The sequence below is a fragment of the Ptiloglossa arizonensis genome, chromosome 2, assembly GCF_051014685.1.
Source record: "Ptiloglossa arizonensis isolate GNS036 chromosome 2, iyPtiAriz1_principal, whole genome shotgun sequence".
In the NCBI taxonomy this organism is placed as follows: Eukaryota; Metazoa; Arthropoda; class Insecta; order Hymenoptera; family Colletidae; genus Ptiloglossa; species Ptiloglossa arizonensis.
Window position 1 is genome coordinate 1,523,241 of NC_135049.1, and position 17,846 is coordinate 1,541,086.

Consider the following 17,846-nt stretch of genomic DNA (forward strand, 5'->3'; position numbering starts at 1 on the left):
CACGCGTCTTGATCGTCTTTGTTGCTTAAGTCTTACACCGGCCTTTCGTCTTAGTACGTCTTTTAATTGCCTCTTCTTATCGTCTTTTCAGTCATACTGTCCGCAACACACTCTTCGGATATACTCTCGTCGTCATACTTTATCATATTATCCCATACTGCGTTCTTCTCGCGCTCTATATAGTCATTCCCATTCATTCTCTTTCATTCCAATCCTCAGTCTCTCTCACTTCAGACATTCGGTCACGTTCGGCCATCCTAATCGTTCGTCTTTTCCAAACACTCTTCACTTTCTCCGAATCACATGTATTTCCTTTCATCCTCATGCATTCTCACACTCAGTCGTCGCACAAGACCCCCTGTAAAGGATACTCGTGCCGATAGCGGACCGATCGGCGCCAAATGTTTAGTTTAACTCAAGTCCGACCGCGCGCGTTATCTTGTTTAGGCCTACGCTCGAAGCAGGCCTAAGCGAACGCTGAAAATCCGGTACTACATATATATATATATGTAGATACAATATATATATATATATATATTCCAATATAATATATATATATATATATATATATATATATATATATATATATTCCAATATAATATATATATATATATATATATATATATGTATGTATGTATGTATGTATGTATGTATGTATGTATGTATGTATGTATGTATGTAACTGCCGCTCGGTCTGAGTTTCTGAGATTTTCGTAAAATACTACTGTTACGACTACAATAGATGTCGCCTACAGCTGTGTCCATGACAACATATGCATAAGTGTTTTTACACCCGTTATACGCATCCATTGCCGGTCGTCTCAATATGTTTACAAAAACTGTAGGCAATCGGCGATTCAATGCTTATATATACGCTGTTACGAACACGTAACTGTAGATAATATCTATTTTAGTAGTAGTAATAGTTTTTTTGCAAAAATTTCGGAAATTAAGATCAAGTAGTGATCGTATGTATAAAAAAAAGTTGTTTAAAATATTAATTTCTACAACATATTCAAAAGTCATGGAAATTGATAAGACACTCTCTTTGCTAAACATTCTTTTTTTGTTTAGAATATTATAGTATAAATTAATACAAAACCAATGAGATGCTATAAAAGTCATTTTGGTTATAAAAGCGTGGAAAGTCGTCGTGTAATCTGGTCATTATGTTCACGACGATTTTTCACGCTTCTCTTAACTGAAATAATTATATTGATTTCGTATTAATATGTACAATAATAATACTCTGCATAAAAGAACACAGCATCGTATTTTTAAAAGATTACCTTAGATAAAAAAAATATCCCATTAAAATATTTTTTTTAAATATCTTTAGTCGTTTCTGAGATATTTTGCATCTCCAAATAAAATAGACATCCTGCATGTAGGTATTAAGAATTTAGGAGCTACTTTTCTGAATAATATATTCACTGATATGTGGAATTTCTCGTTGTCGATATAAATATAGATACATACAGATACTTTTTAAATGATTTCTAATTCCTTTTTGAAAATATTTAAAATAATGTTCCTTTTATTTGCATTAAAATATATTTGCTTAATGCGTTTTTAATAAGCGACATTCAAATATTTTCCCATCCATAATCAGAACTTGAAGAAGAGATAACGAAAACGTTAAACAATACCGTGACGGCACAAAGTAAACGTACACTTCAATACCTTGTAAAAATTTGAAACTTCAAATCTTTCCCGTGATCACTCAAGAAACAAGGTCTCACCCTTTCTTTTCAAATATTAACGAAAAAAGGAAAAAGTGTGTTTGCCTGCACGTTTAAAAAATATTAAGATTTTCGTCTGGCTTTACATGCGAGGACCTCGGCAATGGTTCATTACAAGTTATCCCTAGCATGTAAATATCACGCAAAAGCTTTGTCTTTCTCTTACTATCTAACAATAGTACTTTCTCTTAGTATCTGATAAAGATCTGGTTTTTTAAAAACGTTAAAATTCTTAAAAATGCTTACTAATTCTATAGCAAATAAATGCTTGAATTATCAAAAATATATTCCATTCTAAGTAAATAATTACTTTATTTAAATTTTTTCATTTAATTATTTGTTTATTACTAATGAGAAGAAGAAACGAAATGGGGGAGCAAGGAGAATGAGAGAGAGCAAAAGAGAGTTGTAATCAGACTCATAATTCATACAGTTGCAGTTAATAATTATAAACCACGTCACTGTAACCACGTTACAGTATTTTAGTATGACAAAATGATTTGATAAGTACATCAAAAGTGCAAAATTAATGTTAAATATAAAGGGTATAGCCAAATTCAACGGTTAAACTATCCCTAATTTACATATAACTTGCGATGGTTTATAAGAAAAGAACAATTTGTACCAAATTTCAACTCCGAACCTTAATGTGAAAAGTATTACAGTGGAAAAACTGAAAATCATGTGTTTGCCTAATACCTCTTATTCTGTTGTATAACAAATTTTGAAAAAAATTAACAATATTTTAGTTATTGTGACATATATAGTAAAAATTTTTCAGATTTTGTAATTAAAAATCCAAATTCGAAAAAAATAAAACTTGCTAAAGACTCTGAAAAATGCCGATTTTGTGTTGAAGCTGCTGCGGAATTATATTTATATTTTTACAGTAAGTACATATTGAAACAAATTAAAAACCAATCTTTTTATTGCTCTTTACATATCGGTGTAACTTATAGATATATTAAACTTTTATAGATTTTTTGTCAAATGAAAGTTTTATGCAATTTTATATGTCTTTACATTCGGCAAAACATTATGGGAATTAAGAAACTAAATAAATCAATTAAAACTATACACATTACGTTCTAAAATATCTACCGTATTTCCAATAGTATTAATGATGCAGGTTAAAATATCAAAAAATGTTGAACGTAGTTTCAGCAACAGAATTACTAACACTCGCATCTTTATACTTTCAATGTCCATTAAATATTCAGTAATTGTTATATGGTCCTTTTTTTAAACGTATACAAATTAAACAATAGATCCAGAGTGTAACTCGCAAGCTGATATATCCTGAGTATATGAAATATAATAATAGTGTTATGAAAATATTAGAGTACCAAAAGAATGTTTTGCACTCAAATGATATCATTTTATTATCTCTTACGAGAAAAGTAATACAAAAATAAAAATAATGTTCAGAGATTAAATCCTGTATTGAAATTAGTTTGGAGGAAAAGTTTCTTAATATCTGAGAATACATTCCCAACACCTAAAATGAAGATAACATGCACAAACAAGTCACCGAATGAACATCGTAACAATAGCGGCAACAGATTCTCATTCGACTATTTTTAATGTTTAATAAGCTAAAGAAAACCATACAGAGTTTCTCCAAATAGCTAACTAAAAAGAGAAATAAAAGAAAATTCGGAGACAATTGAAAAGACAAAAGAACCAACGACGTCATCAACACCACTCCTCGTAGCCATCGTGGATACTTGATCGAAAAACAATGCCAGCTGAAGCATCATTCCAACAAAGTGGAAGAGCGGTCCGAACATAGCCTCCCGGGAAAAAAAGTGGAAAATCCAATCTAAGTCAACGAGTAAATAGGTACACCTTCCAAAAGGTAATCAACTCCTTATATCGAGAAAGGCGAAAATATTTAACGAAGTAACAATAAATACCTCCACAAAATAATAAATATATCTTTTAATACCATCCACAGTAGTTTATAATAACAATAGCAAGAAAACAATTGCCGCAATTTCAATTCGAATACAAAATTTTTACAAAAAAAAATGCATGGAAAACTAATACATATAAAATTTTATGAAAATCGAACAACGAAAAATGGTGTCCATGGTGTGGTCACATATAATTTGCAATTTGTAAAAAATTTTTTATTTATTTATCAAATAAAATTTGTTTACTTCTTTACATCGTTTTTCTCGATTCTGGTACAAATTCCTATATAATTTTATATATCGTTGAATTCGTTTTCTTACGCTGTATAACAATATTAAAAACAATTATATACTTACATTTAAAAAAAGGTAAGACCTTGAAATTTCAAAATTCGACCTTGATGTTACATATTTTTCATTAAACAATACAATTTTCGTTGAATGCATTTTTCTATACACTTATAAATAATGAAGATATTTAGATATTATTTTTTTTTTATATCACGCCATTTATACGTGAATACATTAAATTAGAAGAAGGAATTTCTAAATTGTAATGAAATAACTGATAATTTCGTTAAGATTACAGTTTCTTAATTAATATGCTTAATTATCATATAGATTGTGTTCAATGAAAAAATGTCAAAATGTTCGAGTCCTAATACTTCACTCTACAACAAATTTCAAGAAACTTGGCCAAAACTTAACAAATTAAATTTTGTTTCCGAAATTGAGAATGAATATGCCCGCCAAGCGATTCAACCTATAATAGCTTAAAAATTAATAAATTTTCAATGAATATTTTACACAATAAGCAAGAGCCACGAAAGAATTACAAATATAAACTTTCGAGCTCCAAAAACGAATAAGGAGCTCTTCATCACACTCGATGGATGGTGAAAGCTTTGTACTGTTTAAAAATGCATTTATTTAAAGGACAATTTTATTTCAACTCTAGAGAAGGAAATGGAATTAGACATTTGTATGTCCCTCACCAAAATTTATTTGGAGCTCTAGATTCAAAATTCAAAATTCCACCACAAGATGAATAACGAAGTCACAAATGATTCTTGTAAAAAACTGAAAGTTTCTCCTTAAGATGTACAAAATTATATTAATAAAGAACTGAAACATTTCGTTTTCTAAAAGTTAAATCAATATTTTCAATACTTAACCATATACTTTTCATATTTAAAAAACAATATGAGAAAGTAACGATGAATACAAATATGAATTGAACATTACTCGGCCATGAATAGTTGTCAATGATACTACGGAACGTGGTGTTATCATGATTAAATTTATGGAAGAGTACAACCAATTATTATCAAGAAATTAGGAAGAAAAACAGTCTATATTACAAATAATTTCGGAAAACATGAAACAATTTCCTAGAGTAACAACACATTCTTTAATGAAAGATAAGTAACTAATATTCAATAGAATTTATTAGAAGCATATTTTAAAGAAAAATGTTTTCATCTTCTACCTAACTAGATATTCCTTTATTGTTTTAGATTTGCTTTTTTAATGATTTTATGTATTTTATGATATATTATATAAACCGTTTAGACACAAATATCTACATGTATACGTTATTTATGAATATATGAAAAAATGGTTTCAGCAAAAGTTGTACTGTTTCACAAAACAAATGTAATGCTAATAATGAATTTTACTCTTAAGGTCGATTTCTAAAATATTAAGGTTATAATTTTTTTTTTAATGCAGTCATATAATTTTTTTTAACATTCTTTAAAGTTTAAAAAAACGAATTCTATAATATACAAAACTATATAGAAATTTATACTAGAATTAAAAAAATGAGGTATAAACAAATTTTCAAATTTGACATGATACCAATTCCTGTAAGTTGATTTATATGAAACTTTACATCAATTATTTTTTCATAAAATGGCAATTTTAAGGCGTCCAAAAAAAATTCGATTATCGAAAAATAAGGTCCACTCTCGTATACAGTAGTATATTTCCTTTCGCTGACTTGAAGTCTCGCGGGACGACACAGGAGCAAAGAGGGATCGGACCGCCCATCCCCACCTGAACCGTACGTTTTGAACTTTAGCCACGCACTCTGCCATTGTAAGAGAAATAGATTTCAATTGCGTCTCTATTTCAATAAGCATATAAACATAAAGCTTGGAGACTATAAGCTATCAATATTTCGTTTATGCTTATATTTAATGCATAAAACGTCTGTTTTATTTCATAAGAGTTATTTAATACAAAAACGAATATTATGTAATATTAACAGTTTTTCTATACGTGGAGTCATAAAGATGATTTTGAAATATAATTAAATTTCCTTAATGGAATCAAATATTTTGCATCATACAATCCAACTTAACTCGGATTATATTCCAGAAAAAAAATATGCCATGTTTGTCAAGATAGCAATGTTCCAAAGGTATTAAAATTTAACATTACTCTTACGTCGTATAAGAAGTACAAGGCGAACAGAATAATAAAAATAAGAGAAGTAAGTTTTTTCTTAAAGAAAAGTATATATTTTTATAAGAAAGCAATGAATACATTTTGTCCGTACATCAACACATGAAAACTATTATAATACTTACCAAGAAAAATTGTTATGTCTAAATGTGTAGTTGATTAACTTTTGTCTGAAATATTTTTTCACCAGACTATTGGAAGTACCTGAAAAATCGTGGTGACAGTTATGTCGTTATGTCAGACACTGTATATTACTTCCTTCGAAATGAATGAACATTCATTTCTATTTATCTTATTTCTAAATTAAATTTTTGTTAAATTATTTTTGTTCCTGAAAAGAATTTTATTTACTTCTACTGGTAATTATATAACCAATTCTTTCCTAGCATATTGTAAAAAACTAGCAAAAATTGATATAACTATTGTATTGTATAACTAATGATTATATTAGTTATATCTATTGTATAATAGTAATATGTTGCATCTGCGTCAATGGGGCTCTACCTGTCGCGTGTTTCTCATTATCTCTCTCTATCTTGCTACCTTCTTCGTTAGACAGTCTATATGTGTCTGTAACTCCCGCGACGAATAACGAACTAGAATTGAATATAGACGTGAGAGTTGGTGTACCCTTTCCACTTCTCTACATTCCTACTACGGAACTTCAAGCCAACGGTAAAGCACTTCATAACCGGAAACAGCGCAGAGAGAGACGCAGACATACGAGAAAAAGAAAGAAATCTTAATTTCGTAAAGCTCGTAAATCCATATATTATTTACAGCACGGTAGTTTTAATGAAATTTGTATTGAAATTATCAAGATCCCACAACATATATACAAGAGCACAAATCCAAAACTCACATTACGCGATCTTCCTTGTTAAAGAAATTTAGAAAGTCATAAAACTGTCAATAAACACTCAAATTGCATATATTGTAGAATGTGTATAGAATATATAGAGAATGTGTTGAATTCTAAAAATCAAAAGTGGCTTACATGGGTCATCACTTAAGTATAATTAAACTGCAGTTATTGATACATAATGAACTTTCTTCTTTCAGATACAAAAATTTGTTTAAATATGCTTAATTCCATTACGGTTATATTAACAGTAAGATTAAGTTTAGTATGTATCAGTAACTGCAGTTTAATTATGGAGTTTCTGAAATGTAAAATAATATATAAATTTTAAATTATAATTAAATCGGAAATCTTTCGAGTAAAATTCTTCCGTATTCTAAAACTATATATAATTTTACAAATTTTTTAAACGTACCGTCGATTTTATCCAGTCATTAAAATAATAATAACAAAACAAACATAAGAAATATTTAACAATAGTTATAGAAAGTTTTCAAATAGTTGTAATTTTTCAGTACGATTTCGGTCACGCAATTATAAAAGTATTCCCTATCTTTTGAATGCAAAGCAATGCCGCGGACTGTTTCTATTTGTAGTGACAAGTTTCAACAGTCGAGGACTAATTAACGCTATGTGGCCGTAATATGAACAGCTATTCATCATATCATATTTTTCAACTGTTCGCGTACACCTGAAAAGTTCACGTTCCGTATGGAAACTGATTTCATTATATACTTTTATTGACAGAAGCAAACAAAAATTTTTAAATATACGCATTTTTCATATTGGTTTATACTTTATATTGGCAAATTTGTAAAAATATGAACAATAAATTGTAAAAAAAATTTTCAAATTTGATATGATAGCATTTCAATTCATCGTATAGAAAGTGACCATTTTTTAAGATACTGTTTAAACAAATTGATATTTTGCAAAACTGTTTGGAAAATTAAATTCATTATTCAAAAGTACACAATTTTTGTTTAAACACCTTTTTTTTAGGTCTCATCATTTTTCGAGATATTGAGAAAAATGTTTTTTCTCTCCCAACTTTGAGGGCTGATTTCATCCCCTAGGTATGTACCATAGCAGATAAAAAAAATATGCGCTAAATATTTTTTTAAGAGCTATATTACATGTAAGTTTCATTAAAATTGGCTAGTTGCACTTAAGTGATGTCCCCTATGAGGCATTGAATAGTATGTCTAATAAGAATGTAACTAGCATTATTGAATAACTATTTGTTGCACTTGCATTAAAATTATTGTACACGTTCTTTTTAACTAGTACTATTACACCTTTATGCTATTAGCTGATACAATCATCCTGTTATCCAAAATTGCCTTATAACACGAATGCATGCTGTCAGGTGACTGAACTGCATATTTCTGAAGTAAAGATTTTATAATATACCATACTGGAGAAAAATTTAAGATGAAAATGTCCAAATAAAGAAATTACCTTATCTATAAGATAAACATAATTATATTTAGTTGTTTTAATAGCAATTGATTAATTATATATGTACATATCTAACAAAAAATTAATACTTTGCTCCATAATGAATTAAATACAACAAACAAAGAAAAACAAATCAGTATTGTACTTTCGTAGGCAAAGTTTAAGATTATGCAAAAAAAAATAAAGTTTTATGAACAATACATCATGTTTGTACTTTAATTTAGTATTTTGTCTAATGTCCATTATTTTTTATAACCTCAAAACGTCTTTTTGGCATCGAGTCTATTAATTTTTTTACACCTATTTATAGGAATGCTGCTCCAACTGGTTTCTATTACAATGTAAAAATCATTCAAATTTTTTGATTTGTAATATTACATATCTGTTTTTACTATACTCCACAAGTTTTCAATCGGATTTAAATCAGCTAATATTTCCGTTAAAACGATATATCGAATTAGGATCATAGCGAGAGAAACAGGTCCATTCCATTACGTTTCCACCGCCATGTTTCAAAGGCAAAACACTCTGTGGCTTTAAATTTTCGTCAATTATACGTCCTATGTATCGTAGTCCATAAAAAGAAAACACGATTAAACTTTGATTTGTCAGAGAAAATTCTTTGCCAATCTTGCCTCGTCTAGTGTTTGTAAGACTGAGTAAACGAAAGTCACATTCTTTAATTTTTTGCACTAACATTGGCTTTTCCACAGATTTTTGTGCTTTTAATTGAAACTCTCCCTTCACCTTCTGTGTACTTCATGATTTGTGTTTATTTCAGCGGCGATGTCCATCACTGAACAAAAACAATCTATTTGCCTGTATTACTTACAAGTAGTTTTGGATTTATTAATAAGAGTTGCCATTACGGCAAATGTTTTGTTTTCATTCCACAGTCTTACAACCTTGTTGCTTTTTATTTGGTAACAAATACCGAGCTTTATCTATACTTTCACCGTATATGAACTTAAAACAATAAAAATCACATTCGATACTAATTTGAATAATTATAAAGCAAATTTTAAAAAGAATTTAGTAAAAAAGACCCGTTAATCGAATCGTCTTAAATTTATGTCTTGAATAAAATTAAGTACTGAAACTTTTGTATTATTTACATTTTACTACCGTGACACTGAGAGCGAATAGCCCAAATATGTATCTGTATTATGCCGTAATAACAAGCAGAATATAGAGATAGTCTTTTATTGTTATGAGCATAATCGACATTAGAATTCATCGTCTTAAATTTTTGTTCGCTACTGTACGAATCTGTTGAGATATTTGTTTAATATTCCACACACATTTTTCGCAAAGCTCCATCTTCGTATAATCCTCATTATTCTCTATTGGATTCGTATATAGTGATGGTAATGATTCAATGCTTTATGTGTTTTTCGATTTTCCATTAGATGCAAAGTCAATTTTTGTGTTCAGAGTTATTATTATCCGGTAATATCCAATCTCTATTTTATCTTCCAAACCACTTGTCTGTAGATATCAAAAGAGCTCTTTTATAAATTTGTATCATCCTTTCTATGTTTACATTTCTCTTAAATATGCATAAAGTTTCAAATCTTCATTTTGAGAAAGTGACTAAACATACTCTTTTACTGGGTATTTGAATGTTCTTTAGAAAAATTTGTTAATTAGTGACGACCAGGTATACCGAATAAGACTATGGTCAAAACGAAGGTTCAACCGAGAGAACAACATTATCCCAATCACGGTCAATACTCTAGCATGCCCAAGCGATTCATTTTTCAACATACTTTTGTGACAATAGTGATTTTCCTTAAAAAAGTTAAATACGAACTGAGTAAAAACTATTATGGAAATTAAAACACAGGACAATTGTGAGATATGCTTTATAGTCGAAAATGTATCTGGTAGGCGGAAAAAAGAATTTATTCTAAAATTAAAAGATTTTATTGAGACACTAAAATTTTACAGGTCTAATAATTATTATCTCCTAGCTCACGGGTTACCTCTGATGTTCTACATAAAGGAATTTTATATTTGAATTGATTTTAGATAAGACCTCTGCCCCGCGAACATCAAAATCAAATTCCATGAATTACCTGCCCCCAGAGCATTCGATTATTTTAAATACAATAGCGACCATACAGCAATTACTATGAAAATATTCATAGACATTTGATTACCTTGAAATGGTAAATTTATTCTTAATCATAAAATACAACTTTAGTAAAGCAGACTGAACAAAATACAAAACTTTTCTAATTAGAAACGATGATATCGGCACTCTAATCGACAGAAACTTTACGACGAACGAAAATGACTGTCATACAGATACATTGAACTTAAATTTAATAAAAGTGGTAGAATTCACTATGCATGCGTAAATAATAACTTATAACTTACATACAAATACATTACTTAAAAACTGAAGACAATCCGTAAATAAAAAATCAATTGCTCACTGTCTTAAACAATCTATCCAGAACAGAGAACTATAATTTAAGAAACGATGTATTAATAAAGACACTAAAAAAAAATCCCCAAGGCAATCACATACGTAGTGAAAAAAGCTTTCCACGAGTCGGTTAACAATATGTGAAAAAAACAGTTACATCCTTCAATACAAGTCAAATGAACTGTTTCCATCCATTGGGAGCATATTTTGACTTGAAAATAAAAATTCTACCGAAACACTCAAAATTCTCACCCCTAAGACAGACATTTTTCAAAAAGTAAACGTAAACCTCTACAATTTACAAACTGACGTGCGCAACATCGCAATTATCACCGGCGGATAGGACGAACAAAACACCTTGGGTATTCACTTTGAATGGTTCACAGGCAAAGCACACACATAGAAAAACATAACTCTCAAATATAGGGTGATTCTCTCGCCTGTGGACTCAAAAAGAGTGTCACCGCATAAACACTCAAACGATAATCCTTCGATAAAGCACTTTATCACTATACAAGATGTTTGTTGGCATGTGGGAAATACAACAGGAATGGATTTTAGACATAAAAATATAAAGAAAAGTTTATATAAACGAATACCAGATATGGCTTTGTTTTCAAGTTTCAGTTTATTTTATATTGCAATAATCGTTCATCTACCTACCTTTAGAAATACTGTTTGAAATGATCACCACCAGCGTCAATACAGAATACATATGACATGTATACATCGTATCATCAATTATCGAATGTATTCGAATAAACTGGAGTTCTTTAGATTATTAATTTTAAATATCTTCATATGTCGGTAAAAATTGACTGGATTTGGATCCAGAGAGAGAATGGCCAGAAAATTGGTTACACATTTACCAGAAATTCATAGCACAATACCAAGCACTACAAATTCGTTTAAATTCATGATATCGTTTAGTCAATATTTATGTTGTTTGTATCTTATACAGGGATAGGATTATTGCAATATAAAATCAGCTATAACTTGAAAATAAAGCCATATCGGTTATATGTTTATATGAACTCTTTTTCTTATTTTTATAACAAGAATCTATATCTGCGGTACATCTCACATGCCAACAGCATCCTTCGGATATTTAAGCGTCGACATTGTCTTTCAATGAACTGAGGAGAGAATCAGCCTGTATCGTTAAACAAAAAATATTGTAAATTGCATCAAGAAATTAAACAAAATAGTCTTGACGACAAGACAGCATATCGCTTCACGAACGCCAACATCGCTCACAATCTAGATCCAGATCAATTTTGGCCAATATATTCATAGCGTACGATGTATTAAAAACCACATTCAAACGTTTAAACAATGAGAAATCTTCAAGCTCTACCAGCATTATTAACACCGAATTCAAAAATTTACCTTTGCAGTGTGCATATCAATATTTCATTTCTTTTAATAATTGTTCAAACGTTGTATACTTCCGAATTAGTAATGATTAAAAAAAGGGGGAAAAAGGTGATCCCTCAAGCTATTGAACCATGAACCTTCTTTTAAACAACAAAAAGATATTTAAGGCAATGGTAAATAATTCCGTTAACACTTTTTGTAATTCTAAAAACATACTCCAAGAGATCCAGTTTGGTACCAAATATAAAGATTCAGTTGGATGGATTACTCTTTAAACTTTTAAAGAAAGAATTTCTTAGCCACCTCGTTAAAATGAACTGGTCCACGCTACACGAAAAAAAATGTTATGTTGCAGATGGCGAAATCACTTCCACCAGATGTTTCAAGATGGAAAATGGACTACAACAAATCACCGTCAATTTTCCAGTATTATTTAATATACTTATGAGATATTCACTACAAATATACGACCTGAATAACAACAATGTAATATCAATAATAGCATTCACATACGATATTTTAATATACTTTAGACACAACAAACTTCAAAAAACTACAGACTGACAAGGAATGACCCCTGACTCGGACATTCAAACAATTCTGAAACTTTAGAGGTATGTGGGACATATATAAATATGTATTACGCAATTTTTGTTGCTACCCAAATTCACTTTAAGAGGGCAGTACAGTTTGACAAGTCTAAAAATTACTAGTACTTTGGAGGAACGACACAAAAAGTGTACATATTTTATTAATATAAGATTTTGTGGTTTATGTTAGCATATTATAAAGTAGAAAAAACAACATTAAAAAGAAGAGCTCTTATTTAACTTTTCGACGGCATCTTTTTACATAAATTTTTTTTAAATTGCCTATCGGTGTGCATGCTTCCAGCCAAAGAGTATTGGCGACTGCAAAACAAGTTTGCAAAAAGTATTAACTGCAAAACAAGTTTGCAAAAAGTATTAGCTGCAAAACAAGTTTGCAAAAAGTATTAGCTGCAAAACAAAAATCAAAAAAAGTTTAAAAGTATACAGTATTCGAAATGATCGATTTCAATTTTTGTTTATATTTTTCGAAACTGTTAACGTTTAAAAAAAAACTCGATTATCAATGCCTAATAAATGTTACACTAAAGATACGTCCAAATTTCATACGAATCGGTTGATTAAATTTCGAGATGATCTGCACGCCATTTCTAAAAATCTAGTTTCAAGAAAAATGCGTTTAAAGTTTTGCAACGTTATTTTTCATATGTATCCTCCACTTATCATTAATCAGCTATTTCTGCTTCGTACATATGACCCTCTGCTTTAAGTACAGCCCTTTCCCAAGCAGATCAACTGAATCTACGAGGAATTCGACCCTCTTTCGTCCTTTTGGTTGTTTCGTCTCGTTTCGTCTCGTTTCGTCTCGTCTATTGGTTGTTTCAATTCTTCCTTTGTCAAACGTGTTGCATAGTGCAGCAACTGTCAATCCTATTTATGTATCCATGCAGTGCATAACTAGTAGAACACTAAGAAAGCCTCGGATGAAAATATTAGCGACAATATTAACAGTAATCTTGATAGTTGTAATGGCACTAAATAAATTTTTTGGTGAAATCACCCCTATAGCGTTCTAATAATTGGCCAGTGCTCAATTCCTCGTAAATAGACGTAATAGACTTTTACGAGCCTCGTAAATAGGTAAATAGCCTTTAGCACATTTATATGCAATGTTGGTTTGTGATAATAATTTTGCATATCATTCTTAGCCTTCACCACTTGGTAACTGCACCAACTTTCCGGTCCGATGCTTTACGGTACACAGAAGGTATGTGAGCTGGGCTCATATTGTTTATATCCAAAAATAAATTGTTTTAAAGGCTGGGATTTTTTATACCTTATTTCAAGAATTCAAACTACTGTTTACAACAAAAAATAAAATTGATTTTTCAAAATTTTAAAATGCCTTGCCCGTTTAAGTGGTAAAGATTGACTCTCAAATATTTTGCTATTTTTGATTTTCTTGTTGTAACTTTGAAATTATACCAGATAAAAAAGAAGTTTTCGGACTAAAGTTTTCTTAAGACTATATCTATCATGTGACCAATGATTTATCAATATTTTTAAACAATTAAATAAAAATCATTAAAAAGTCGATATTTTTATCTATCATTTATCACATGATGGGGACAGTTTTAAGAAATAACTTTAGTCTCAAAACTTCTTTTCTATCTCGTATATTTTCACATTACAACAAGAAAATCAAAAACAGCCGAATATTTGAGGGTCAATTTCTACTCCTTGAAATGAATCGGACAGTAAAAAAAAATTGCGTAATACATATTTATATATGCCCTACATACCCTCAATGTTTTAAAATTGTTTGAATTTTCAAGTTGGAAATTTTCCCTTGTAAGTTACGAAACACCTTCGGTAAAATTCACATTTATTTCCACACGTAGAAATTAAAAATCAATATATATAAATGTGAAAGAATTCCATTTAAATCATACATATTTACCATTTTCAATGCGAATAACAACATACGAAAACGTGGTGCAGAGTTTTATTTTTATGACAACAACGATCACCATCGTAAAATACCACGTAAAGACATTGTTTGTAATTTAGGCATACACGAAAGGCATTTTTCAATCATAAACAATACATTACATCATAAGTATTCAAAGAATTTTAACAAATTTGTTAAATATTTATTAACAATATTATTAATAATATTTTTAGAGAAAATGCCTTACAGCATGCTTATATAAAAAATACTTATCACTCGAGTCAAATTACACTAAACTTAAAAGCAACTACAAATTTAAAGAAGCAACAATGATACACTTAGATTTGTTCATATTAAAATTAATCCGTAACCATTGGGCAAGCGCTCGTTAAATCGTATTAAGCAGTTTAACATACAATTTTACATACCCCAACCAATATACCACGACAAAATGAAAGTAAGAGTTATCCCGCTCATATACCATGTCAACAGACAAACATACAACAAGAAAATACTATACGAATAAAAAAATGTTTTAATTACCAATTTTCAAGCATAGAATTAAAAGAAAAATATTGACGCAACATTGATAAATATTAGATTTCAGTTGTTCCTCAAAGTGTGCTATTTTTTCGACATGAAAGAAACAGTGCCAGGAAATAAATCAACATTAGAAAATCTGAAAGGTTCTTGTTACTTAAGACTACTTGTAACTTTCTTTTGATATTGACCCCTTTATTACTTGAGCAGTAAAATTAAAACAAACAGTGAAGGAAGGATTGGTATTCTAGAATTTTAAAGAAATGCATAAAGAAGTGCGTTACACGAAAATTATAACTGTAAGTGGTACACAATACATAATAAAAAATATATATATATATATACATGCATACATACATGCGCGCGCTCGCGTGTGCGTCTATATTGTATATATTGTATACTTCCCGTCCTTACCTATAATTTCCCGAATAACACTTTCTTTTCTCTAACTTACACATTTCATTTCAAGAATAAAATATAATATACACATATCCTTAATAATATACCGTTAACGTTTCCAGTCAACAGTATATAACTATGTATGTGCTGTAGGTGTAAGAGAAGTTTGCCAGGGTCAGACAAGCTAAAACGGCACATGGAAAAGGAGAATCATCCACTCGCATTATTTGTGACATGATTGTTGCATACTGGAACAGATACATTGTCATTATTGACTAAGTTGGGCACCTGTAGAAGTAGAGTTAGCAAACGCATCTCCGATACATTTTGCATCTCACTCTGTCATGTTTTGATTCACTTACATTTCTCATCAAGCGGCAATTTAGCTAATTGTGACAATGTGTCTACGTAGAATAATAAGAATGGACGATTCCCTTTTTTCTTATGCCGTTTTAGCTTATAGGACTTCAATTAACTTCTCATGCGCCTATGGCTATGGTAATAATGATTCGAAATTATTTTTTTAAATCATAAATGATAAAAATTACATGAACTATGTTTGGTTAAAGAAGGATTGTAAAGAAAAGTGTTTTACTGGTGTACAAGATTCCGAACGTTCCTTCAATTTGAAACAAATAATTAAAATGACATCTTATTTCGTATGAATATGACTATAGCGTGAATCATCAGAAATGAAAAATCTTACTAATGAAAGAAATGGCGACACTTTGAAGTATAAATATCGTTTCTTTTGTTTTTCTGAGCCTACAACATGTTTAAAAAATATAACGGCACGTCTGCTGAAGGTTCTGTGCAAATTTGAAGTTAATTGATGAAGTACAACTTGGAATACCGCGCACATCAGTTCAAGAAATGAGGTTTTGAGAAAACGTGTTTAAAGTTTTCTTTATCAGTCCGCTACAACTGTCAGTTGTACTATTTAAACAGCTGTAATTTCGTAAATATTACGAATTGAAACAAATCCTTTTGCAGATATATTTTTGATGATATATAATTTAAAGGAAAGCAATAAAAATAAATCAATTTCTTTTTATAATTCTAAACAAGAATACCTGCTTAAGGTGGATATCGGTTTGCTGCACATCTGCGTATCGTTCAGTGATACAATGTGAAGTAAGAGTGTATAATTATTGTACGTCCAGGGTAACGCTTGCCCGTATACACTGATATGTGGATATCCACATATCTCGGTTATCCAACAAATGGATATCCACTTTTAAAATTATGTGGTAAGTCAATTTCTCAAACTACCGCGTACTTTGAGGGACAACTGTAGTTGTAAATAATACTTTTCATATTTCATAAATTTCAGTCTATGATTAATTACAAATATTAAATAACTTTTAAGCCAAATCATAATATGTTAAATAGGGATCTATTTTAAATATTACGTTTACCTTCTTAAACGTAAGATTGTAACTAGATATAATAGCTGTGGAATAATTTATTAATGATTATAAATAAATAATACTTAGACGATAGCTAGATAGCAGTAAACAACGTGACTATGATACAACTCGATATAACGCTTGATGATTCTCGGCTCAACATTACTTTTCCCTCCAAAAAAGGAAAAACCCCTAACCTCACTCCCATCAAACACTCTCTTGCACCCTCACTCGTTGCTCGCCAAATTTCGCCAACGCATCGACGGGGCGCCCGTTGTCAACCGCCTTTTCGTTGTGCCTGGCTCCGATCCTTGCCGACTTCATGTTTTCTCTTTTATTGCTCTCTTCCAGACACAACCTTAAAACTATGTTCTCTTAAAGCTACATTTTCTAAACCTACGCTATCTTCAAATTACGACACTACATTACTTATTGTAGTCAAAGTTCCGGATTTTATTTTCTATTCAGTTTTCTATGTTGTAATGCTTTATGATGTATTGTAGAGTTGACCAACTTCACAATTTCACTTATTACTTAAACTTTTTCTACTTCGATGATGATTAATAATTAATCTTGTAAACAAGGTGAAATAGGACATATGTTTATATAAACTTTTTCATTGCCTTTAGGTGTTAAATCTATACGTAAGGTATTTCTTATTTATTCAGGGACAAATTGTATATAATATATATTATAATGTATTATAATACGTATATATCATTGTTCTTTTCTTAACTA

The 17,846-nt window shown here is 30.0% G+C and overlaps 1 protein-coding gene across 1 annotated transcript in view; it reads left to right on the forward strand.

Moving 5' to 3' along the window:
• The window catches only part of LOC143143407 (uncharacterized), a 64,271-nt gene that overhangs the window by 40,584 nt on the left and 5,841 nt on the right, over positions 1 to 17,846 (forward strand). The gene's annotated exons all lie outside the window — the stretch shown is intronic.